Source organism: Ostrea edulis, chromosome 7, assembly GCF_947568905.1.
Source record: "Ostrea edulis chromosome 7, xbOstEdul1.1, whole genome shotgun sequence".
Classification (NCBI taxonomy): domain Eukaryota; kingdom Metazoa; phylum Mollusca; class Bivalvia; order Ostreida; family Ostreidae; genus Ostrea; species Ostrea edulis.
In genome coordinates this window covers 6,011,284-6,034,481 of record NC_079170.1, presented here as the reverse complement: position 1 = coordinate 6,034,481, position 23,198 = coordinate 6,011,284, and the positions used below count along the sequence as shown (strand labels likewise).

The 23,198-nt window shown below is 38.4% G+C and overlaps 19 non-coding genes across 19 annotated transcripts; all 19 read left to right on the top strand.

The window, feature by feature from the left end:
- The first annotated feature begins 4,594 nt into the window (after positions 1–4,594).
- On the top strand, positions 4,595–4,758 carry LOC130048873 (U1 spliceosomal RNA). Its single transcript, XR_008797416.1, has one exon. It is a non-coding gene; the product is annotated as a U1 spliceosomal RNA (small nuclear RNA).
- A 1,230-nt stretch (positions 4,759–5,988) lies between these two features.
- LOC130048967 (U6 spliceosomal RNA) lies at positions 5,989–6,097 on the top strand. Its single transcript, XR_008797509.1, has one exon. It is a non-coding gene; the product is annotated as a U6 spliceosomal RNA (small nuclear RNA).
- Positions 6,098–6,570: 473 nt separating this feature from the next.
- LOC125657268 (U1 spliceosomal RNA) lies at positions 6,571–6,734 on the top strand. The gene has a single exon (XR_007363248.1). It is a non-coding gene; the product is annotated as a U1 spliceosomal RNA (small nuclear RNA).
- A 1,230-nt stretch (positions 6,735–7,964) lies between these two features.
- On the top strand, positions 7,965–8,073 carry LOC130048966 (U6 spliceosomal RNA). Its single transcript, XR_008797508.1, has one exon. It is a non-coding gene; the product is annotated as a U6 spliceosomal RNA (small nuclear RNA).
- Positions 8,074–8,546: 473 nt separating this feature from the next.
- Positions 8,547–8,710, top strand: LOC130048872 (U1 spliceosomal RNA). The gene has a single exon (XR_008797415.1). It is a non-coding gene; the product is annotated as a U1 spliceosomal RNA (small nuclear RNA).
- A 1,230-nt stretch (positions 8,711–9,940) lies between these two features.
- On the top strand, positions 9,941–10,049 carry LOC130048965 (U6 spliceosomal RNA). Its single transcript, XR_008797507.1, has one exon. It is a non-coding gene; the product is annotated as a U6 spliceosomal RNA (small nuclear RNA).
- A 473-nt stretch (positions 10,050–10,522) lies between these two features.
- Positions 10,523–10,686, top strand: LOC130048871 (U1 spliceosomal RNA). Its single transcript, XR_008797414.1, has one exon. It is a non-coding gene; the product is annotated as a U1 spliceosomal RNA (small nuclear RNA).
- Positions 10,687–11,916: 1,230 nt separating this feature from the next.
- Positions 11,917–12,025, top strand: LOC130048964 (U6 spliceosomal RNA). The gene has a single exon (XR_008797506.1). It is a non-coding gene; the product is annotated as a U6 spliceosomal RNA (small nuclear RNA).
- Positions 12,026–12,498: 473 nt separating this feature from the next.
- LOC130048870 (U1 spliceosomal RNA) lies at positions 12,499–12,662 on the top strand. Its single transcript, XR_008797413.1, has one exon. It is a non-coding gene; the product is annotated as a U1 spliceosomal RNA (small nuclear RNA).
- A 1,230-nt stretch (positions 12,663–13,892) lies between these two features.
- Positions 13,893–14,001, top strand: LOC125657296 (U6 spliceosomal RNA). The gene has a single exon (XR_007363275.2). It is a non-coding gene; the product is annotated as a U6 spliceosomal RNA (small nuclear RNA).
- Positions 14,002–14,474: 473 nt separating this feature from the next.
- On the top strand, positions 14,475–14,638 carry LOC125657277 (U1 spliceosomal RNA). The gene has a single exon (XR_007363257.2). It is a non-coding gene; the product is annotated as a U1 spliceosomal RNA (small nuclear RNA).
- Positions 14,639–15,868: 1,230 nt separating this feature from the next.
- LOC125657291 (U6 spliceosomal RNA) lies at positions 15,869–15,977 on the top strand. The gene has a single exon (XR_007363270.1). It is a non-coding gene; the product is annotated as a U6 spliceosomal RNA (small nuclear RNA).
- Positions 15,978–16,450: 473 nt separating this feature from the next.
- LOC130048869 (U1 spliceosomal RNA) lies at positions 16,451–16,614 on the top strand. The gene has a single exon (XR_008797412.1). It is a non-coding gene; the product is annotated as a U1 spliceosomal RNA (small nuclear RNA).
- A 1,230-nt stretch (positions 16,615–17,844) lies between these two features.
- Positions 17,845–17,953, top strand: LOC125657292 (U6 spliceosomal RNA). The gene has a single exon (XR_007363271.1). It is a non-coding gene; the product is annotated as a U6 spliceosomal RNA (small nuclear RNA).
- A 473-nt stretch (positions 17,954–18,426) lies between these two features.
- Positions 18,427–18,590, top strand: LOC130048868 (U1 spliceosomal RNA). Its single transcript, XR_008797411.1, has one exon. It is a non-coding gene; the product is annotated as a U1 spliceosomal RNA (small nuclear RNA).
- A 1,230-nt stretch (positions 18,591–19,820) lies between these two features.
- Positions 19,821–19,929, top strand: LOC125657293 (U6 spliceosomal RNA). The gene has a single exon (XR_007363272.1). It is a non-coding gene; the product is annotated as a U6 spliceosomal RNA (small nuclear RNA).
- A 473-nt stretch (positions 19,930–20,402) lies between these two features.
- On the top strand, positions 20,403–20,566 carry LOC125657278 (U1 spliceosomal RNA). The gene has a single exon (XR_007363258.2). It is a non-coding gene; the product is annotated as a U1 spliceosomal RNA (small nuclear RNA).
- A 1,230-nt stretch (positions 20,567–21,796) lies between these two features.
- LOC130048962 (U6 spliceosomal RNA) lies at positions 21,797–21,905 on the top strand. The gene has a single exon (XR_008797504.1). It is a non-coding gene; the product is annotated as a U6 spliceosomal RNA (small nuclear RNA).
- A 473-nt stretch (positions 21,906–22,378) lies between these two features.
- LOC125657275 (U1 spliceosomal RNA) lies at positions 22,379–22,542 on the top strand. The gene has a single exon (XR_007363255.1). It is a non-coding gene; the product is annotated as a U1 spliceosomal RNA (small nuclear RNA).
- Positions 22,543–23,198: the final 656 nt, after the last annotated feature.

Genomic DNA, 23,198 nt, shown 5'->3' with positions numbered 1-23,198 from the left:
CACCCTGATAGACAGAACATGTTTCCTATAATAATAATGCTAAAAAGCAGATACACTGGCTTGTTAAAATAAGATGTTAGAAGATTATCGAAGACGATAGCTGGCGACAAAGCGGGGATGTGGTGGTTTGTTTTGATAAGAGGGGAAGTCGGGGATATGAAGAGGGCCCCTTAAAGTGCCTGTAGAGTCTACACTGAGCCAGCGACGTCACCTACAGCAAGCCTCAGAAGCGAATTAGAGGAGTGATTTATGAGAGATGTGGATATGTAAACGAATGGAGGCAAATTATGAAGTTCTTATAGATCCGCGGCAACATACAGTGCCCGTTAATTGAAAAGGATGGGGAGTTTTAATGACGGGGATGTAGAGAAAGATATTGTATTCTCCCGATCTGTTTATCTCGTGTGTTTGTAGTCAGAAAGACTAGTCGAATAATTTTGATATGTGGGTGGTGAATATTGATAATGTAGGATATGATGAAAATATAAAAACTAGGGAGGGGGGATACAAGTATGTAGAGAGAGAGAGAGAGAGAGAGAGAGAGAGAGAGAGAGAGAGAGAGAGAGAGAGAGCGAGAGAGCGAGAGAGAGTTACTATACTATTTTTAAAAGGTATTTGAAAGTCATTGACATCTGGTAGTTTGGATTGTTCCAACAATACAAAGTCATTGACTTTAAGAACAATTCTAACACGGTTATTGCAAAGAAAGAAAAAAATCTCCGATATACCTTCATATGAATGAATCAATTGATTATGAAAAAATGTATGCACACGTCGTTTGGACTAATAACTGAATTTGATGATCTTAGAAATAAATCAGTATATGTAGTAAAAGGAATTCATAAATGAAGTCATTCAGTATAAACCAATCGTCTGCATTCCAGAGTCGTGGTGAGTCACAGACAAGATTTTATTGAACTGTTGTATTTAAGGAATTGATACATGAAAAACCCCTAAAATCTCACCCTTTTCGTCAGCAAAAAAAACTATAAAAAAAAACCAAAAACCAAAAACACGAAAGTAGGTCGTTTCGAAAACTGCGATGATGTCACATTGACCTAATTCGTAGCTATATATAGGAAAACGATATGCAGTATATTTATGAATAGAAATAAAGTTTTTTTATGTGTATATGTTGCAGGATAACTGACTTGGGTATACACACTTTATAACGGAAGTAGGGGTATATTGGTTTTATCCCGGTCGGTCGGTCGGTCGGAAGGAAGGAAGGAAGGAAGGAAGGAAACAGGAGCCGAAAATGATGTTTCCTATCATAAAGTTTTGTCACTTAAACTCCATCTACATCTTTATGGGTAGTCACATATGATATTCTAGGAAATGAGACATTCGCTGACGAATTCACGTCACAACCCATATCCGTGAGAGATCAATCTCAGAAATCTGAAGACGCTTTTAAAAACTCTGCGACTGTCTCCGAAAGTATTCACTCAAAGAGTACCGGTCGTAAAAACCCAGAATCCACTGGAGCAGGATTGTCGAGTAGGTCAAGGTCAAATATCAAGATCACACTTTCTCCCCCAACAAGTTCCTAAGTGGGAAAGCTCGGTCAATGTCAAGGAGGACTGCATGAACCAAGCAAATGCCAATTAACATATCTACCCAACAACATTAGGGCATTGTTAGTTTGGAACTGCTCTTTAAGCAATACCCTTCACAATTTTCAAATTCTAACCAGGAAATTGTAAGCATTTCCATTAAATTGCATTCTTGAAATGACAAACCCAATTGCTTTTTCTGCCTACATCAACACAAAGTGATAAACTGAACCTCCTTAGATACACTCCCCCCCCCCTTTCCAAAAGCAGAAATACACATACACAGAAAGAGGTAAATATCCAGTAGAATTCACTGACATTTCACCTGGTGTACTATTGTTAAACGAAGAAGAAGAAAAAAGGAATAGACAAATAGGAATTAAAAGAAGAAAGTGAAAGTAGACTTGCCTGATCTGGAATGGTGAAATATGCTTGTTCAGATTCTATATTCAGGAAACATTTTCTTTGTGCCATTGTTCAGCCTCTTCAATCCAAGTGAACTCACTGAAATGACACCCACGTCCACACATGAACACAAGTCATCCATCAAGCAAATCTGCAGCTCCCCGTCCTGTCGTCCTCAAAACTGAAAGCAAAAATCCCCGCCAACCAACTCTTTCACATGTCCCTGTTTCTGATCCTACAAAAAACCCCACTTTATCAATGTACATTGACGACCACCATGCATTCAAACACAAATAAACAAATTCCATTAGTTCTTTTTTTTAAAAATTATGTCGTACCCTGGTAACATTGCCTTCGTAAATGGTTTGCTCACTAAAGGTCATACCGGGTGAAATGACCATACATAGGTCTACATATATGTAGAGGGGAAAAGGCTGATCAACAATTTTTATCACATTTGTTCGAGCATGTATATATATTCAATAAAATGACACTTGTCGTAAAGAACACAAACTGATCCAGTGACTGTGACGTGTTACAGAAAACATGGCTAGAGAGTGAGGTCCCATCCTCGGAATACCCCTCTGGATCTGCCTATTGGACGGAGAGTATATTTATAGGCGAGCACTTGTGTGCGGGTAGTACTGTCTTACGACAGTATCTAGTTTAGCCTCGGGTAATGTTTCGGTCTTTATATTTCAAAACAACATTTCTCGACTTCAGAGTTTATCTTACAACATACCCGAAAACGCTATCATAATATTTCATAATTTAACAGCGATGACGGATCCATAGGGGAAATATAACTTACTCACCCACCCACCCACCCACCCACCCACCCAGATTGAACATCTTTAACCAAAATGGCATGTTTTTTCCATTGTATTGTAGGCTCTTGTGTGATTCTCTTTTTTGCGAAAAAAGGGTACAAACTGGACCCCCTCCCTTAAGTAGACCCCCTCCCTTGAATTTTATTCTGGATACGCCCCTGAATAATGTAAAATAAGATGAACTATCCATGATTTGATATGTCTATTTTTTCATATGCATAAAAGTGTCCAATTGGTCGCGCTTTCTACTTACCGCCTCAGTACCCCTTATTTGTCGTAAGAGGTGATCAAATGGGGTGGTCCTTCGGATGAGAACGCAAAAATGTAGGCTCCGTGGAGATCCCTCCCTGCTCCCAGGCCGTAAGCGACGAACATATAGACCTAAAGTTAGCAGCCCTTCACCGGCAATGTTGACGTTTTGATATGAGGGACAACAATATACAATCAATCCAGTCTACATACCCTCTTCCCTCCATAACTGTTGATGTGAAGTTTGGGGACCGTATCAAAAATAGTTGAATGATAATGAAGAAACACATAAGAACTAATACAGGGTGTATCAATTATTTCAGATATGTATGATCTTTAAATGCATTAATCTGAAATATTACAGGTATATATTTCAAGGGAAATAACTTTATAGATGGTATGAATGTATATTCATAAAAAAGGATAAACTCAAGTTTTGATAGATCCTGGAAGAGATATAATGCCTCATTGTGATATGATTGGTTGGGTTGTAATTGTGGGGATGAGAAATTATTTTAGAAATCAAAGAAAATGACAGATGACCTAGAACAGAAATGAGAGGCATTATACCAAAAAACCTTTTAAACTAAATTATGTTAGCACTTGGTAAGAAGTTAGAAATATGAATCAGTGGATTTTTGTTTCAATTCAATATAGTGAAACGGTGAGAGGTAATGATTCTCCCAATGCAAATTAGCGGGCTGTTTCGAATTAAGTACCCCTCAAATTTATAATACCAGATTTACTGTGTGTGAAGGCCTGTAAATGTGATCAACAATATTGGAATGTTATTTATGATGATAATGATATTTGTCAGAGAGATGTTTCATGTGAAGGAAAATTTATTGCATGGAGGTCATATACGAAACTGAAAGTCAGTTGTATAAATCGAAATTGAAACTGAAATGCATGGTCGATAGGTAGAATAAATTATTGACAATTGGGGAATGCCCCGCTATATATCAAGACAGTAACTGATATTTTAGTTCTCTAGCATGTTTATTGCTATGAATGGCAACCACTAGGGGAAATTAAGTACCAACTACCATCTAAATGTACCTGATAGGGTGGATCCAGGTTCTTTGTACCTGATAGGGTGGATCCAGGTTCTTTGTACCTGATAGGGTGGATCCAGGTTCTTTGTACCTGATAGGGTGGATCCAGGTTCTTGGAAAGCCATATAAAACAGATTTACACATTCTTTAGAGCCAAACAATTCAGAAAGAAATTGTCATATTGATATCAAGTAAAGGAGACAACAAGAAAAAATATTAGGTTAATGAAAGTTTAAATTTATAAGGAAATGTCAAAGTATATTTCCAATATTCTTGTGAACGGAGCGTTTGACAGAAAGGCGTGCGATGCGTGCTTGCAGTGTGTGAATTTCGCTTAGGGTTGAAGAGTCGCACAGGAGCAAGTAATCTGTGAGGGGCGATGTCATTTGGGGTATGTCCGTGTAGTAGAATGTATAATGGTGATGTCTATAATTTCTTAAACACTTCATTTTTGTAAGGCGGCATAGAATGAAATTGTCAAGTTCAACACAGCCAAGTCATACTTACCTGGTGCAGAGGGCACCCTGATCCCCAAGGGGGTCCCTCCAGGGCGAGGCCTTTCTATTGCACTTCAGATCGGCTGAACCTTGCGATCGCCCCAAATGCGGGCGACTCGGGCACGTAATTTTTAAGTGTGGGGGTCTGCGTTCGCGCTAACCCCTGGATATGCTCAATTGAAATTCAGATTGCACACATTGACCATAGAATTTTTCTTCAAATTAATTTTTATTGCTTGTAAATATCATCACATGTTTTTATTTCTAGTCATATACATTTGAAATTGGGTTTCATCAGAGTAGTTTTTAGATCATTAAGTATGCGCACTTTCTCCATGTATTTTCCCGCAGTTTGTCACTACATTTCGCTGATTATTGTGGTATTGTTAAATGTTACTGTCACATTATAATTTAATTGTTTTCCGTCACACAGATATCTGTATTTCGCTGTTATAAATTTGCAACAGGCCAATATATTTAAAATTTATTCCAAATGTTCTAAACCCAATTCAGTCCAGTTTTACATTTTACTGCATGGAACCAAATATCGGAGTTACTCCCCTTTAACTGTGACCCTGTGTGCCTATTGTGACGTCGTATTCATGACAACGGATGTTGTGGAGATTGCCGAACCGTGTGGATTCATTTCTCTTCCCTGTTATTTTTCTTTTCTTCATGTTGTGAATTTCTTTTCGAAAAGCGCGTGCCATCGGGGTTTCTTGTGGCATTATTCGATATTTTTTAAAAGAAGAAAGTGGACATGTAACAGTGAGAACAGAACAGAAAATGATAGGATAAAACAACACAAACACAAAAATAAGGTCAGTTTTATTTTTACTGCAATTCAATTCAGTTTTTAGCAACGTATAACATGGTGTTTATACACTCTGTCGCATTGACTTATCATCCCGCGCGTTGTCCGGCAGGACAATTGTTTATCTCTCTCTCCCCGCACTTCTGCACAGCATCGCTAGGCCCGCCTGGACATTGGGGGTGAATTTGTCAAGGCGTAGTGTGAAATGGGGAATGCACTGAAACTTGTTGGACAGGAAAAATTAGGTAAAACATACAGACAGACTAACGAACTGATAATTATTTTATTAATTTGTTTGTTTTGTTGGGTGTAGAATTTTACCATGTTATGTATATAATCTATGATGACATAAGAGAAAATGCTTTACACTGTTCTCTAAATGTGAATTTTTCATTTTATTTCATTTTTTAAAAATGACACATGTGTGAAAGGTGTATGTGTGCGTGTGTGTAGCAGTTGTCTTTCTTGTATACGCAGTAACAACGTACTTCCAGATGTTTACAGTATGCAAATTCTTAAAACGTTTATTTCATACTACTCTCCGCTCAACAGTACTTATATTTTGTAGATGATTTAGCTTGTGTACTTGCTTTTCGGCAGTACATATATTAAAATTGGAACGATACAGAGAAGATTAGCATGGCCCCTGCGCAAGGATGACACGCAAATTCGTGAAGCGTTCCATATTTTTTTTTTTTTTCTTATTTAAAAAAAAAAAAAAAAAAAAAAAAAAAAAATCCCCCCCCCCTCCCTCCCCCGGGAGGATTCGAACCTGCCGCACACTGCTGTGCGCGGAGAACATTGCCCTAGTGAATTCTCTTTCTTGTAACTAAAGAAATTAACAGTAATAATCATATATTTCATGTCTTTTCCAAAGAAAAATTCAAGCAACCGAACGTTGGCTGTGCGAATTCGAACGTTCACAGTACGTCACAGTTAGAAAAACGGAGCGTTTGACAGAAAGGCGTGCGATGCGTGCTTGCAGTGTGTGAATTTCGCTTAGGGTTGAAGAGTCGCACAGGAGCAAGTAATCTGTGAGGGGCGATGTCATTTGGGGTATGTCCGTGTAGTAGAATGTATAATGGTGATGTCTATAATTTCTTAAACACTTCATTTTTGTAAGGCGGCATAGAATGAAATTGTCAAGTTCAACACAGCCAAGTCATACTTACCTGGTGCAGAGGGCACCCTGATCCCCAAGGGGGTCCCTCCAGGGCGAGGCCTTTCTATTGCACTTCAGATCGGCTGAACCTTGCGATCGCCCCAAATGCGGGCGACTCGGGCACGTAATTTTTAAGTGTGGGGGTCTGCGTTCGCGCTAACCCCTGGATATGCTCAATTGAAATTCAGATTGCACACATTGACCATAGAATTTTTCTTCAAATTAATTTTTATTGCTTGTAAATATCATCACATGTTTTTATTTCTAGTCATATACATTTGAAATTGGGTTTCATCAGAGTAGTTTTTAGATCATTAAGTATGCGCACTTTCTCCATGTATTTTCCCGCAGTTTGTCACTACATTTCGCTGATTATTGTGGTATTGTTAAATGTTACTGTCACATTATAATTTAATTGTTTTCCGTCACACAGATATCTGTATTTCGCTGTTATAAATTTGCAACAGGCCAATATATTTAAAATTTATTCCAAATGTTCTAAACCCAATTCAGTCCAGTTTTACATTTTACTGCATGGAACCAAATATCGGAGTTACTCCCCTTTAACTGTGACCCTGTGTGCCTATTGTGACGTCGTATTCATGACAACGGATGTTGTGGAGATTGCCGAACCGTGTGGATTCATTTCTCTTCCCTGTTATTTTTCTTTTCTTCATGTTGTGAATTTCTTTTCGAAAAGCGCGTGCCATCGGGGTTTCTTGTGGCATTATTCGATATTTTTTAAAAGAAGAAAGTGGACATGTAACAGTGAGAACAGAACAGAAAATGATAGGATAAAACAACACAAACACAAAAATAAGGTCAGTTTTATTTTTACTGCAATTCAATTCAGTTTTTAGCAACGTATAACATGGTGTTTATACACTCTGTCGCATTGACTTATCATCCCGCGCGTTGTCCGGCAGGACAATTGTTTATCTCTCTCTCCCCGCACTTCTGCACAGCATCGCTAGGCCCGCCTGGACATTGGGGGTGAATTTGTCAAGGCGTAGTGTGAAATGGGGAATGCACTGAAACTTGTTGGACAGGAAAAATTAGGTAAAACATACAGACAGACTAACGAACTGATAATTATTTTATTAATTTGTTTGTTTTGTTGGGTGTAGAATTTTACCATGTTATGTATATAATCTATGATGACATAAGAGAAAATGCTTTACACTGTTCTCTAAATGTGAATTTTTCATTTTATTTCATTTTTTAAAAATGACACATGTGTGAAAGGTGTATGTGTGCGTGTGTGTAGCAGTTGTCTTTCTTGTATACGCAGTAACAACGTACTTCCAGATGTTTACAGTATGCAAATTCTTAAAACGTTTATTTCATACTACTCTCCGCTCAACAGTACTTATATTTTGTAGATGATTTAGCTTGTGTACTTGCTTTTCGGCAGTACATATATTAAAATTGGAACGATACAGAGAAGATTAGCATGGCCCCTGCGCAAGGATGACACGCAAATTCGTGAAGCGTTCCATATTTTTTTTTTTTTTCTTATTTAAAAAAAAAAAAAAAAAAAAAAAAAAAAAATCCCCCCCCCCTCCCTCCCCCGGGAGGATTCGAACCTGCCGCACACTGCTGTGCGCGGAGAACATTGCCCTAGTGAATTCTCTTTCTTGTAACTAAAGAAATTAACAGTAATAATCATATATTTCATGTCTTTTCCAAAGAAAAATTCAAGCAACCGAACGTTGGCTGTGCGAATTCGAACGTTCACAGTACGTCACAGTTAGAAAAACGGAGCGTTTGACAGAAAGGCGTGCGATGCGTGCTTGCAGTGTGTGAATTTCGCTTAGGGTTGAAGAGTCGCACAGGAGCAAGTAATCTGTGAGGGGCGATGTCATTTGGGGTATGTCCGTGTAGTAGAATGTATAATGGTGATGTCTATAATTTCTTAAACACTTCATTTTTGTAAGGCGGCATAGAATGAAATTGTCAAGTTCAACACAGCCAAGTCATACTTACCTGGTGCAGAGGGCACCCTGATCCCCAAGGGGGTCCCTCCAGGGCGAGGCCTTTCTATTGCACTTCAGATCGGCTGAACCTTGCGATCGCCCCAAATGCGGGCGACTCGGGCACGTAATTTTTAAGTGTGGGGGTCTGCGTTCGCGCTAACCCCTGGATATGCTCAATTGAAATTCAGATTGCACACATTGACCATAGAATTTTTCTTCAAATTAATTTTTATTGCTTGTAAATATCATCACATGTTTTTATTTCTAGTCATATACATTTGAAATTGGGTTTCATCAGAGTAGTTTTTAGATCATTAAGTATGCGCACTTTCTCCATGTATTTTCCCGCAGTTTGTCACTACATTTCGCTGATTATTGTGGTATTGTTAAATGTTACTGTCACATTATAATTTAATTGTTTTCCGTCACACAGATATCTGTATTTCGCTGTTATAAATTTGCAACAGGCCAATATATTTAAAATTTATTCCAAATGTTCTAAACCCAATTCAGTCCAGTTTTACATTTTACTGCATGGAACCAAATATCGGAGTTACTCCCCTTTAACTGTGACCCTGTGTGCCTATTGTGACGTCGTATTCATGACAACGGATGTTGTGGAGATTGCCGAACCGTGTGGATTCATTTCTCTTCCCTGTTATTTTTCTTTTCTTCATGTTGTGAATTTCTTTTCGAAAAGCGCGTGCCATCGGGGTTTCTTGTGGCATTATTCGATATTTTTTAAAAGAAGAAAGTGGACATGTAACAGTGAGAACAGAACAGAAAATGATAGGATAAAACAACACAAACACAAAAATAAGGTCAGTTTTATTTTTACTGCAATTCAATTCAGTTTTTAGCAACGTATAACATGGTGTTTATACACTCTGTCGCATTGACTTATCATCCCGCGCGTTGTCCGGCAGGACAATTGTTTATCTCTCTCTCCCCGCACTTCTGCACAGCATCGCTAGGCCCGCCTGGACATTGGGGGTGAATTTGTCAAGGCGTAGTGTGAAATGGGGAATGCACTGAAACTTGTTGGACAGGAAAAATTAGGTAAAACATACAGACAGACTAACGAACTGATAATTATTTTATTAATTTGTTTGTTTTGTTGGGTGTAGAATTTTACCATGTTATGTATATAATCTATGATGACATAAGAGAAAATGCTTTACACTGTTCTCTAAATGTGAATTTTTCATTTTATTTCATTTTTTAAAAATGACACATGTGTGAAAGGTGTATGTGTGCGTGTGTGTAGCAGTTGTCTTTCTTGTATACGCAGTAACAACGTACTTCCAGATGTTTACAGTATGCAAATTCTTAAAACGTTTATTTCATACTACTCTCCGCTCAACAGTACTTATATTTTGTAGATGATTTAGCTTGTGTACTTGCTTTTCGGCAGTACATATATTAAAATTGGAACGATACAGAGAAGATTAGCATGGCCCCTGCGCAAGGATGACACGCAAATTCGTGAAGCGTTCCATATTTTTTTTTTTTTTCTTATTTAAAAAAAAAAAAAAAAAAAAAAAAAAAAAATCCCCCCCCCCTCCCTCCCCCGGGAGGATTCGAACCTGCCGCACACTGCTGTGCGCGGAGAACATTGCCCTAGTGAATTCTCTTTCTTGTAACTAAAGAAATTAACAGTAATAATCATATATTTCATGTCTTTTCCAAAGAAAAATTCAAGCAACCGAACGTTGGCTGTGCGAATTCGAACGTTCACAGTACGTCACAGTTAGAAAAACGGAGCGTTTGACAGAAAGGCGTGCGATGCGTGCTTGCAGTGTGTGAATTTCGCTTAGGGTTGAAGAGTCGCACAGGAGCAAGTAATCTGTGAGGGGCGATGTCATTTGGGGTATGTCCGTGTAGTAGAATGTATAATGGTGATGTCTATAATTTCTTAAACACTTCATTTTTGTAAGGCGGCATAGAATGAAATTGTCAAGTTCAACACAGCCAAGTCATACTTACCTGGTGCAGAGGGCACCCTGATCCCCAAGGGGGTCCCTCCAGGGCGAGGCCTTTCTATTGCACTTCAGATCGGCTGAACCTTGCGATCGCCCCAAATGCGGGCGACTCGGGCACGTAATTTTTAAGTGTGGGGGTCTGCGTTCGCGCTAACCCCTGGATATGCTCAATTGAAATTCAGATTGCACACATTGACCATAGAATTTTTCTTCAAATTAATTTTTATTGCTTGTAAATATCATCACATGTTTTTATTTCTAGTCATATACATTTGAAATTGGGTTTCATCAGAGTAGTTTTTAGATCATTAAGTATGCGCACTTTCTCCATGTATTTTCCCGCAGTTTGTCACTACATTTCGCTGATTATTGTGGTATTGTTAAATGTTACTGTCACATTATAATTTAATTGTTTTCCGTCACACAGATATCTGTATTTCGCTGTTATAAATTTGCAACAGGCCAATATATTTAAAATTTATTCCAAATGTTCTAAACCCAATTCAGTCCAGTTTTACATTTTACTGCATGGAACCAAATATCGGAGTTACTCCCCTTTAACTGTGACCCTGTGTGCCTATTGTGACGTCGTATTCATGACAACGGATGTTGTGGAGATTGCCGAACCGTGTGGATTCATTTCTCTTCCCTGTTATTTTTCTTTTCTTCATGTTGTGAATTTCTTTTCGAAAAGCGCGTGCCATCGGGGTTTCTTGTGGCATTATTCGATATTTTTTAAAAGAAGAAAGTGGACATGTAACAGTGAGAACAGAACAGAAAATGATAGGATAAAACAACACAAACACAAAAATAAGGTCAGTTTTATTTTTACTGCAATTCAATTCAGTTTTTAGCAACGTATAACATGGTGTTTATACACTCTGTCGCATTGACTTATCATCCCGCGCGTTGTCCGGCAGGACAATTGTTTATCTCTCTCTCCCCGCACTTCTGCACAGCATCGCTAGGCCCGCCTGGACATTGGGGGTGAATTTGTCAAGGCGTAGTGTGAAATGGGGAATGCACTGAAACTTGTTGGACAGGAAAAATTAGGTAAAACATACAGACAGACTAACGAACTGATAATTATTTTATTAATTTGTTTGTTTTGTTGGGTGTAGAATTTTACCATGTTATGTATATAATCTATGATGACATAAGAGAAAATGCTTTACACTGTTCTCTAAATGTGAATTTTTCATTTTATTTCATTTTTTAAAAATGACACATGTGTGAAAGGTGTATGTGTGCGTGTGTGTAGCAGTTGTCTTTCTTGTATACGCAGTAACAACGTACTTCCAGATGTTTACAGTATGCAAATTCTTAAAACGTTTATTTCATACTACTCTCCGCTCAACAGTACTTATATTTTGTAGATGATTTAGCTTGTGTACTTGCTTTTCGGCAGTACATATATTAAAATTGGAACGATACAGAGAAGATTAGCATGGCCCCTGCGCAAGGATGACACGCAAATTCGTGAAGCGTTCCATATTTTTTTTTTTTTTCTTATTTAAAAAAAAAAAAAAAAAAAAAAAAAAAAAATCCCCCCCCCCTCCCTCCCCCGGGAGGATTCGAACCTGCCGCACACTGCTGTGCGCGGAGAACATTGCCCTAGTGAATTCTCTTTCTTGTAACTAAAGAAATTAACAGTAATAATCATATATTTCATGTCTTTTCCAAAGAAAAATTCAAGCAACCGAACGTTGGCTGTGCGAATTCGAACGTTCACAGTACGTCACAGTTAGAAAAACGGAGCGTTTGACAGAAAGGCGTGCGATGCGTGCTTGCAGTGTGTGAATTTCGCTTAGGGTTGAAGAGTCGCACAGGAGCAAGTAATCTGTGAGGGGCGATGTCATTTGGGGTATGTCCGTGTAGTAGAATGTATAATGGTGATGTCTATAATTTCTTAAACACTTCATTTTTGTAAGGCGGCATAGAATGAAATTGTCAAGTTCAACACAGCCAAGTCATACTTACCTGGTGCAGAGGGCACCCTGATCCCCAAGGGGGTCCCTCCAGGGCGAGGCCTTTCTATTGCACTTCAGATCGGCTGAACCTTGCGATCGCCCCAAATGCGGGCGACTCGGGCACGTAATTTTTAAGTGTGGGGGTCTGCGTTCGCGCTAACCCCTGGATATGCTCAATTGAAATTCAGATTGCACACATTGACCATAGAATTTTTCTTCAAATTAATTTTTATTGCTTGTAAATATCATCACATGTTTTTATTTCTAGTCATATACATTTGAAATTGGGTTTCATCAGAGTAGTTTTTAGATCATTAAGTATGCGCACTTTCTCCATGTATTTTCCCGCAGTTTGTCACTACATTTCGCTGATTATTGTGGTATTGTTAAATGTTACTGTCACATTATAATTTAATTGTTTTCCGTCACACAGATATCTGTATTTCGCTGTTATAAATTTGCAACAGGCCAATATATTTAAAATTTATTCCAAATGTTCTAAACCCAATTCAGTCCAGTTTTACATTTTACTGCATGGAACCAAATATCGGAGTTACTCCCCTTTAACTGTGACCCTGTGTGCCTATTGTGACGTCGTATTCATGACAACGGATGTTGTGGAGATTGCCGAACCGTGTGGATTCATTTCTCTTCCCTGTTATTTTTCTTTTCTTCATGTTGTGAATTTCTTTTCGAAAAGCGCGTGCCATCGGGGTTTCTTGTGGCATTATTCGATATTTTTTAAAAGAAGAAAGTGGACATGTAACAGTGAGAACAGAACAGAAAATGATAGGATAAAACAACACAAACACAAAAATAAGGTCAGTTTTATTTTTACTGCAATTCAATTCAGTTTTTAGCAACGTATAACATGGTGTTTATACACTCTGTCGCATTGACTTATCATCCCGCGCGTTGTCCGGCAGGACAATTGTTTATCTCTCTCTCCCCGCACTTCTGCACAGCATCGCTAGGCCCGCCTGGACATTGGGGGTGAATTTGTCAAGGCGTAGTGTGAAATGGGGAATGCACTGAAACTTGTTGGACAGGAAAAATTAGGTAAAACATACAGACAGACTAACGAACTGATAATTATTTTATTAATTTGTTTGTTTTGTTGGGTGTAGAATTTTACCATGTTATGTATATAATCTATGATGACATAAGAGAAAATGCTTTACACTGTTCTCTAAATGTGAATTTTTCATTTTATTTCATTTTTTAAAAATGACACATGTGTGAAAGGTGTATGTGTGCGTGTGTGTAGCAGTTGTCTTTCTTGTATACGCAGTAACAACGTACTTCCAGATGTTTACAGTATGCAAATTCTTAAAACGTTTATTTCATACTACTCTCCGCTCAACAGTACTTATATTTTGTAGATGATTTAGCTTGTGTACTTGCTTTTCGGCAGTACATATATTAAAATTGGAACGATACAGAGAAGATTAGCATGGCCCCTGCGCAAGGATGACACGCAAATTCGTGAAGCGTTCCATATTTTTTTTTTTTTTCTTATTTAAAAAAAAAAAAAAAAAAAAAAAAAAAAAATCCCCCCCCCCTCCCTCCCCCGGGAGGATTCGAACCTGCCGCACACTGCTGTGCGCGGAGAACATTGCCCTAGTGAATTCTCTTTCTTGTAACTAAAGAAATTAACAGTAATAATCATATATTTCATGTCTTTTCCAAAGAAAAATTCAAGCAACCGAACGTTGGCTGTGCGAATTCGAACGTTCACAGTACGTCACAGTTAGAAAAACGGAGCGTTTGACAGAAAGGCGTGCGATGCGTGCTTGCAGTGTGTGAATTTCGCTTAGGGTTGAAGAGTCGCACAGGAGCAAGTAATCTGTGAGGGGCGATGTCATTTGGGGTATGTCCGTGTAGTAGAATGTATAATGGTGATGTCTATAATTTCTTAAACACTTCATTTTTGTAAGGCGGCATAGAATGAAATTGTCAAGTTCAACACAGCCAAGTCATACTTACCTGGTGCAGAGGGCACCCTGATCCCCAAGGGGGTCCCTCCAGGGCGAGGCCTTTCTATTGCACTTCAGATCGGCTGAACCTTGCGATCGCCCCAAATGCGGGCGACTCGGGCACGTAATTTTTAAGTGTGGGGGTCTGCGTTCGCGCTAACCCCTGGATATGCTCAATTGAAATTCAGATTGCACACATTGACCATAGAATTTTTCTTCAAATTAATTTTTATTGCTTGTAAATATCATCACATGTTTTTATTTCTAGTCATATACATTTGAAATTGGGTTTCATCAGAGTAGTTTTTAGATCATTAAGTATGCGCACTTTCTCCATGTATTTTCCCGCAGTTTGTCACTACATTTCGCTGATTATTGTGGTATTGTTAAATGTTACTGTCACATTATAATTTAATTGTTTTCCGTCACACAGATATCTGTATTTCGCTGTTATAAATTTGCAACAGGCCAATATATTTAAAATTTATTCCAAATGTTCTAAACCCAATTCAGTCCAGTTTTACATTTTACTGCATGGAACCAAATATCGGAGTTACTCCCCTTTAACTGTGACCCTGTGTGCCTATTGTGACGTCGTATTCATGACAACGGATGTTGTGGAGATTGCCGAACCGTGTGGATTCATTTCTCTTCCCTGTTATTTTTCTTTTCTTCATGTTGTGAATTTCTTTTCGAAAAGCGCGTGCCATCGGGGTTTCTTGTGGCATTATTCGATATTTTTTAAAAGAAGAAAGTGGACATGTAACAGTGAGAACAGAACAGAAAATGATAGGATAAAACAACACAAACACAAAAATAAGGTCAGTTTTATTTTTACTGCAATTCAATTCAGTTTTTAGCAACGTATAACATGGTGTTTATACACTCTGTCGCATTGACTTATCATCCCGCGCGTTGTCCGGCAGGACAATTGTTTATCTCTCTCTCCCCGCACTTCTGCACAGCATCGCTAGGCCCGCCTGGACATTGGGGGTGAATTTGTCAAGGCGTAGTGTGAAATGGGGAATGCACTGAAACTTGTTGGACAGGAAAAATTAGGTAAAACATACAGACAGACTAACGAACTGATAATTATTTTATTAATTTGTTTGTTTTGTTGGGTGTAGAATTTTACCATGTTATGTATATAATCTATGATGACATAAGAGAAAATGCTTTACACTGTTCTCTAAATGTGAATTTTTCATTTTATTTCATTTTTTAAAAATGACACATGTGTGAAAGGTGTATGTGTGCGTGTGTGTAGCAGTTGTCTTTCTTGTATACGCAGTAACAACGTACTTCCAGATGTTTACAGTATGCAAATTCTTAAAACGTTTATTTCATACTACTCTCCGCTCAACAGTACTTATATTTTGTAGATGATTTAGCTTGTGTACTTGCTTTTCGGCAGTACATATATTAAAATTGGAACGATACAGAGAAGATTAGCATGGCCCCTGCGCAAGGATGACACGCAAATTCGTGAAGCGTTCCATATTTTTTTTTTTTTTCTTATTTAAAAAAAAAAAAAAAAAAAAAAAAAAAAAATCCCCCCCCCCTCCCTCCCCCGGGAGGATTCGAACCTGCCGCACACTGCTGTGCGCGGAGAACATTGCCCTAGTGAATTCTCTTTCTTGTAACTAAAGAAATTAACAGTAATAATCATATATTTCATGTCTTTTCCAAAGAAAAATTCAAGCAACCGAACGTTGGCTGTGCGAATTCGAACGTTCACAGTACGTCACAGTTAGAAAAACGGAGCGTTTGACAGAAAGGCGTGCGATGCGTGCTTGCAGTGTGTGAATTTCGCTTAGGGTTGAAGAGTCGCACAGGAGCAAGTAATCTGTGAGGGGCGATGTCATTTGGGGTATGTCCGTGTAGTAGAATGTATAATGGTGATGTCTATAATTTCTTAAACACTTCATTTTTGTAAGGCGGCATAGAATGAAATTGTCAAGTTCAACACAGCCAAGTCATACTTACCTGGTGCAGAGGGCACCCTGATCCCCAAGGGGGTCCCTCCAGGGCGAGGCCTTTCTATTGCACTTCAGATCGGCTGAACCTTGCGATCGCCCCAAATGCGGGCGACTCGGGCACGTAATTTTTAAGTGTGGGGGTCTGCGTTCGCGCTAACCCCTGGATATGCTCAATTGAAATTCAGATTGCACACATTGACCATAGAATTTTTCTTCAAATTAATTTTTATTGCTTGTAAATATCATCACATGTTTTTATTTCTAGTCATATACATTTGAAATTGGGTTTCATCAGAGTAGTTTTTAGATCATTAAGTATGCGCACTTTCTCCATGTATTTTCCCGCAGTTTGTCACTACATTTCGCTGATTATTGTGGTATTGTTAAATGTTACTGTCACATTATAATTTAATTGTTTTCCGTCACACAGATATCTGTATTTCGCTGTTATAAATTTGCAACAGGCCAATATATTTAAAATTTATTCCAAATGTTCTAAACCCAATTCAGTCCAGTTTTACATTTTACTGCATGGAACCAAATATCGGAGTTACTCCCCTTTAACTGTGACCCTGTGTGCCTATTGTGACGTCGTATTCATGACAACGGATGTTGTGGAGATTGCCGAACCGTGTGGATTCATTTCTCTTCCCTGTTATTTTTCTTTTCTTCATGTTGTGAATTTCTTTTCGAAAAGCGCGTGCCATCGGGGTTTCTTGTGGCATTATTCGATATTTTTTAAAAGAAGAAAGTGGACATGTAACAGTGAGAACAGAACAGAAAATGATAGGATAAAACAACACAAACACAAAAATAAGGTCAGTTTTATTTTTACTGCAATTCAATTCAGTTTTTAGCAACGTATAACATGGTGTTTATACACTCTGTCGCATTGACTTATCATCCCGCGCGTTGTCCGGCAGGACAATTGTTTATCTCTCTCTCCCCGCACTTCTGCACAGCATCGCTAGGCCCGCCTGGACATTGGGGGTGAATTTGTCAAGGCGTAGTGTGAAATGGGGAATGCACTGAAACTTGTTGGACAGGAAAAATTAGGTAAAACATACAGACAGACTAACGAACTGATAATTATTTTATTAATTTGTTTGTTTTGTTGGGTGTAGAATTTTACCATGTTATGTATATAATCTATGATGACATAAGAGAAAATGCTTTACACTGTTCTCTAAATGTGAATTTTTCATTTTATTTCATTTTTTAAAAATGACACATGTGTGAAAGGTGTATGTGTGCGTGTGTGTAGCAGTTGTCTTTCTTGTATACGCAGTAACAACGTACTTCCAGATGTTTACAGTATGCAAATTCTTAAAACGTTTATTTCATACTACTCTCCGCTCAACAGTACTTATATTTTGTAGATGATTTAGCTTGTGTACTTGCTTTTCGGCAGTACATATATTAAAATTGGAACGATACAGAGAAGATTAGCATGGCCCCTGCGCAAGGATGACACGCAAATTCGTGAAGCGTTCCATATTTTTTTTTTTTTTCTTATTTAAAAAAAAAAAAAAAAAAAAAAAAAAAAAATCCCCCCCCCCTCCCTCCCCCGGGAGGATTCGAACCTGCCGCACACTGCTGTGCGCGGAGAACATTGCCCTAGTGAATTCTCTTTCTTGTAACTAAAGAAATTAACAGTAATAATCATATATTTCATGTCTTTTCCAAAGAAAAATTCAAGCAACCGAACGTTGGCTGTGCGAATTCGAACGTTCACAGTACGTCACAGTTAGAAAAACGGAGCGTTTGACAGAAAGGCGTGCGATGCGTGCTTGCAGTGTGTGAATTTCGCTTAGGGTTGAAGAGTCGCACAGGAGCAAGTAATCTGTGAGGGGCGATGTCATTTGGGGTATGTCCGTGTAGTAGAATGTATAATGGTGATGTCTATAATTTCTTAAACACTTCATTTTTGTAAGGCGGCATAGAATGAAATTGTCAAGTTCAACACAGCCAAGTCATACTTACCTGGTGCAGAGGGCACCCTGATCCCCAAGGGGGTCCCTCCAGGGCGAGGCCTTTCTATTGCACTTCAGATCGGCTGAACCTTGCGATCGCCCCAAATGCGGGCGACTCGGGCACGTAATTTTTAAGTGTGGGGGTCTGCGTTCGCGCTAACCCCTGGATATGCTCAATTGAAATTCAGATTGCACACATTGACCATAGAATTTTTCTTCAAATTAATTTTTATTGCTTGTAAATATCATCACATGTTTTTATTTCTAGTCATATACATTTGAAATTGGGTTTCATCAGAGTAGTTTTTAGATCATTAAGTATGCGCACTTTCTCCATGTATTTTCCCGCAGTTTGTCACTACATTTCGCTGATTATTGTGGTATTGTTAAATGTTACTGTCACATTATAATTTAATTGTTTTCCGTCACACAGATATCTGTATTTCGCTGTTATAAATTTGCAACAGGCCAATATATTTAAAATTTATTCCAAATGTTCTAAACCCAATTCAGTCCAGTTTTACATTTTACTGCATGGAACCAAATATCGGAGTTACTCCCCTTTAACTGTGACCCTGTGTGCCTATTGTGACGTCGTATTCATGACAACGGATGTTGTGGAGATTGCCGAACCGTGTGGATTCATTTCTCTTCCCTGTTATTTTTCTTTTCTTCATGTTGTGAATTTCTTTTCGAAAAGCGCGTGCCATCGGGGTTTCTTGTGGCATTATTCGATATTTTTTAAAAGAAGAAAGTGGACATGTAACAGTGAGAACAGAACAGAAAATGATAGGATAAAACAACACAAACACAAAAATAAGGTCAGTTTTATTTTTACTGCAATTCAATTCAGTTTTTAGCAACGTATAACATGGTGTTTATACACTCTGTCGCATTGACTTATCATCCCGCGCGTTGTCCGGCAGGACAATTGTTTATCTCTCTCTCCCCGCACTTCTGCACAGCATCGCTAGGCCCGCCTGGACATTGGGGGTGAATTTGTCAAGGCGTAGTGTGAAATGGGGAATGCACTGAAACTTGTTGGACAGGAAAAATTAGGTAAAACATACAGACAGACTAACGAACTGATAATTATTTTATTAATTTGTTTGTTTTGTTGGGTGTAGAATTTTACCATGTTATGTATATAATCTATGATGACATAAGAGAAAATGCTTTACACTGTTCTCTAAATGTGAATTTTTCATTTTATTTCATTTTTTAAAAATGACACATGTGTGAAAGGTGTATGTGTGCGTGTGTGTAGCAGTTGTCTTTCTTGTATACGCAGTAACAACGTACTTCCAGATGTTTACAGTATGCAAATTCTTAAAACGTTTATTTCATACTACTCTCCGCTCAACAGTACTTATATTTTGTAGATGATTTAGCTTGTGTACTTGCTTTTCGGCAGTACATATATTAAAATTGGAACGATACAGAGAAGATTAGCATGGCCCCTGCGCAAGGATGACACGCAAATTCGTGAAGCGTTCCATATTTTTTTTTTTTTTCTTATTTAAAAAAAAAAAAAAAAAAAAAAAAAAAAAATCCCCCCCCCCTCCCTCCCCCGGGAGGATTCGAACCTGCCGCACACTGCTGTGCGCGGAGAACATTGCCCTAGTGAATTCTCTTTCTTGTAACTAAAGAAATTAACAGTAATAATCATATATTTCATGTCTTTTCCAAAGAAAAATTCAAGCAACCGAACGTTGGCTGTGCGAATTCGAACGTTCACAGTACGTCACAGTTAGAAAAACGGAGCGTTTGACAGAAAGGCGTGCGATGCGTGCTTGCAGTGTGTGAATTTCGCTTAGGGTTGAAGAGTCGCACAGGAGCAAGTAATCTGTGAGGGGCGATGTCATTTGGGGTATGTCCGTGTAGTAGAATGTATAATGGTGATGTCTATAATTTCTTAAACACTTCATTTTTGTAAGGCGGCATAGAATGAAATTGTCAAGTTCAACACAGCCAAGTCATACTTACCTGGTGCAGAGGGCACCCTGATCCCCAAGGGGGTCCCTCCAGGGCGAGGCCTTTCTATTGCACTTCAGATCGGCTGAACCTTGCGATCGCCCCAAATGCGGGCGACTCGGGCACGTAATTTTTAAGTGTGGGGGTCTGCGTTCGCGCTAACCCCTGGATATGCTCAATTGAAATTCAGATTGCACACATTGACCATAGAATTTTTCTTCAAATTAATTTTTATTGCTTGTAAATATCATCACATGTTTTTATTTCTAGTCATATACATTTGAAATTGGGTTTCATCAGAGTAGTTTTTAGATCATTAAGTATGCGCACTTTCTCCATGTATTTTCCCGCAGTTTGTCACTACATTTCGCTGATTATTGTGGTATTGTTAAATGTTACTGTCACATTATAATTTAATTGTTTTCCGTCACACAGATATCTGTATTTCGCTGTTATAAATTTGCAACAGGCCAATATATTTAAAATTTATTCCAAATGTTCTAAACCCAATTCAGTCCAGTTTTACATTTTACTGCATGGAACCAAATATCGGAGTTACTCCCCTTTAACTGTGACCCTGTGTGCCTATTGTGACGTCGTATTCATGACAACGGATGTTGTGGAGATTGCCGAACCGTGTGGATTCATTTCTCTTCCCTGTTATTTTTCTTTTCTTCATGTTGTGAATTTCTTTTCGAAAAGCGCGTGCCATCGGGGTTTCTTGTGGCATTATTCGATATTTTTTAAAAGAAGAAAGTGGACATGTAACAGTGAGAACAGAACAGAAAATGATAGGATAAAACAACACAAACACAAAAATAAGGTCAGTTTTATTTTTACTGCAATTCAATTCAGTTTTTAGCAACGTATAACATGGTGTTTATACACTCTGTCGCATTGACTTATCATCCCGCGCGTTGTCCGGCAGGACAATTGTTTATCTCTCTCTCCCCGCACTTCTGCACAGCATCGCTAGGCCCGCCTGGACATTGGGGGTGAATTTGTCAAGGCGTAGTGTGAAATGGGGAATGCACTGAAACTTGTTGGACAGGAAAAATTAGGTAAAACATACAGACAGACTAACGAACTGATAATTATTTTATTAATTTGTTTGTTTTGTTGGGTGTAGAATTTTACCATGTTATGTATATAATCTATGATGACATAAGAGAAAATGCTTTACACTGTTCTCTAAATGTGAATTTTTCATTTTATTTCATTTTTTAAAAATGACACATGTGTGAAAGGTGTATGTGTGCGTGTGTGTAGCAGTTGTCTTTCTTGTATACGCAGTAACAACGTACTTCCAGATGTTTACAGTATGCAAATTCTTAAAACGTTTATTTCATACTACTCTCCGCTCAACAGTACTTATATTTTGTAGATGATTTAGCTTGTGTACTTGCTTTTCGGCAGTACATATATTAAAATTGGAACGATACAGAGAAGATTAGCATGGCCCCTGCGCAAGGATGACACGCAAATTCGTGAAGCGTTCCATATTTTTTTTTTTTTTCTTATTTAAAAAAAAAAAAAAAAAAAAAAAAAAAAAATCCCCCCCCCCTCCCTCCCCCGGGAGGATTCGAACCTGCCGCACACTGCTGTGCGCGGAGAACATTGCCCTAGTGAATTCTCTTTCTTGTAACTAAAGAAATTAACAGTAATAATCATATATTTCATGTCTTTTCCAAAGAAAAATTCAAGCAACCGAACGTTGGCTGTGCGAATTCGAACGTTCACAGTACGTCACAGTTAGAAAAACGGAGCGTTTGACAGAAAGGCGTGCGATGCGTGCTTGCAGTGTGTGAATTTCGCTTAGGGTTGAAGAGTCGCACAGGAGCAAGTAATCTGTGAGGGGCGATGTCATTTGGGGTATGTCCGTGTAGTAGAATGTATAATGGTGATGTCTATAATTTCTTAAACACTTCATTTTTGTAAGGCGGCATAGAATGAAATTGTCAAGTTCAACACAGCCAAGTCATACTTACCTGGTGCAGAGGGCACCCTGATCCCCAAGGGGGTCCCTCCAGGGCGAGGCCTTTCTATTGCACTTCAGATCGGCTGAACCTTGCGATCGCCCCAAATGCGGGCGACTCGGGCACGTAATTTTTAAGTGTGGGGGTCTGCGTTCGCGCTAACCCCTGGATATGCTCAATTGAAATTCAGATTGCACACATTGACCATAGAATTTTTCTTCAAATTAATTTTTATTGCTTGTAAATATCATCACATGTTTTTATTTCTAGTCATATACATTTGAAATTGGGTTTCATCAGAGTAGTTTTTAGATCATTAAGTATGCGCACTTTCTCCATGTATTTTCCCGCAGTTTGTCACTACATTTCGCTGATTATTGTGGTATTGTTAAATGTTACTGTCACATTATAATTTAATTGTTTTCCGTCACACAGATATCTGTATTTCGCTGTTATAAATTTGCAACAGGCCAATATATTTAAAATTTATTCCAAATGTTCTAAACCCAATTCAGTCCAGTTTTACATTTTACTGCATGGAACCAAATATCGGAGTTACTCCCCTTTAACTGTGACCCTGTGTGCCTATTGTGACGTCGTATTCATGACAACGGATGTTGTGGAGATTGCCGAACCGTGTGGATTCATTTCTCTTCCCTGTTATTTTTCTTTTCTTCATGTTGTGAATTTCTTTTCGAAAAGCGCGTGCCATCGGGGTTTCTTGTGGCATTATTCGATATTTTTTAAAAGAAGAAAGTGGACATGTAACAGTGAGAACAGAACAGAAAATGATAGGATAAAACAACACAAACACAAAAATAAGG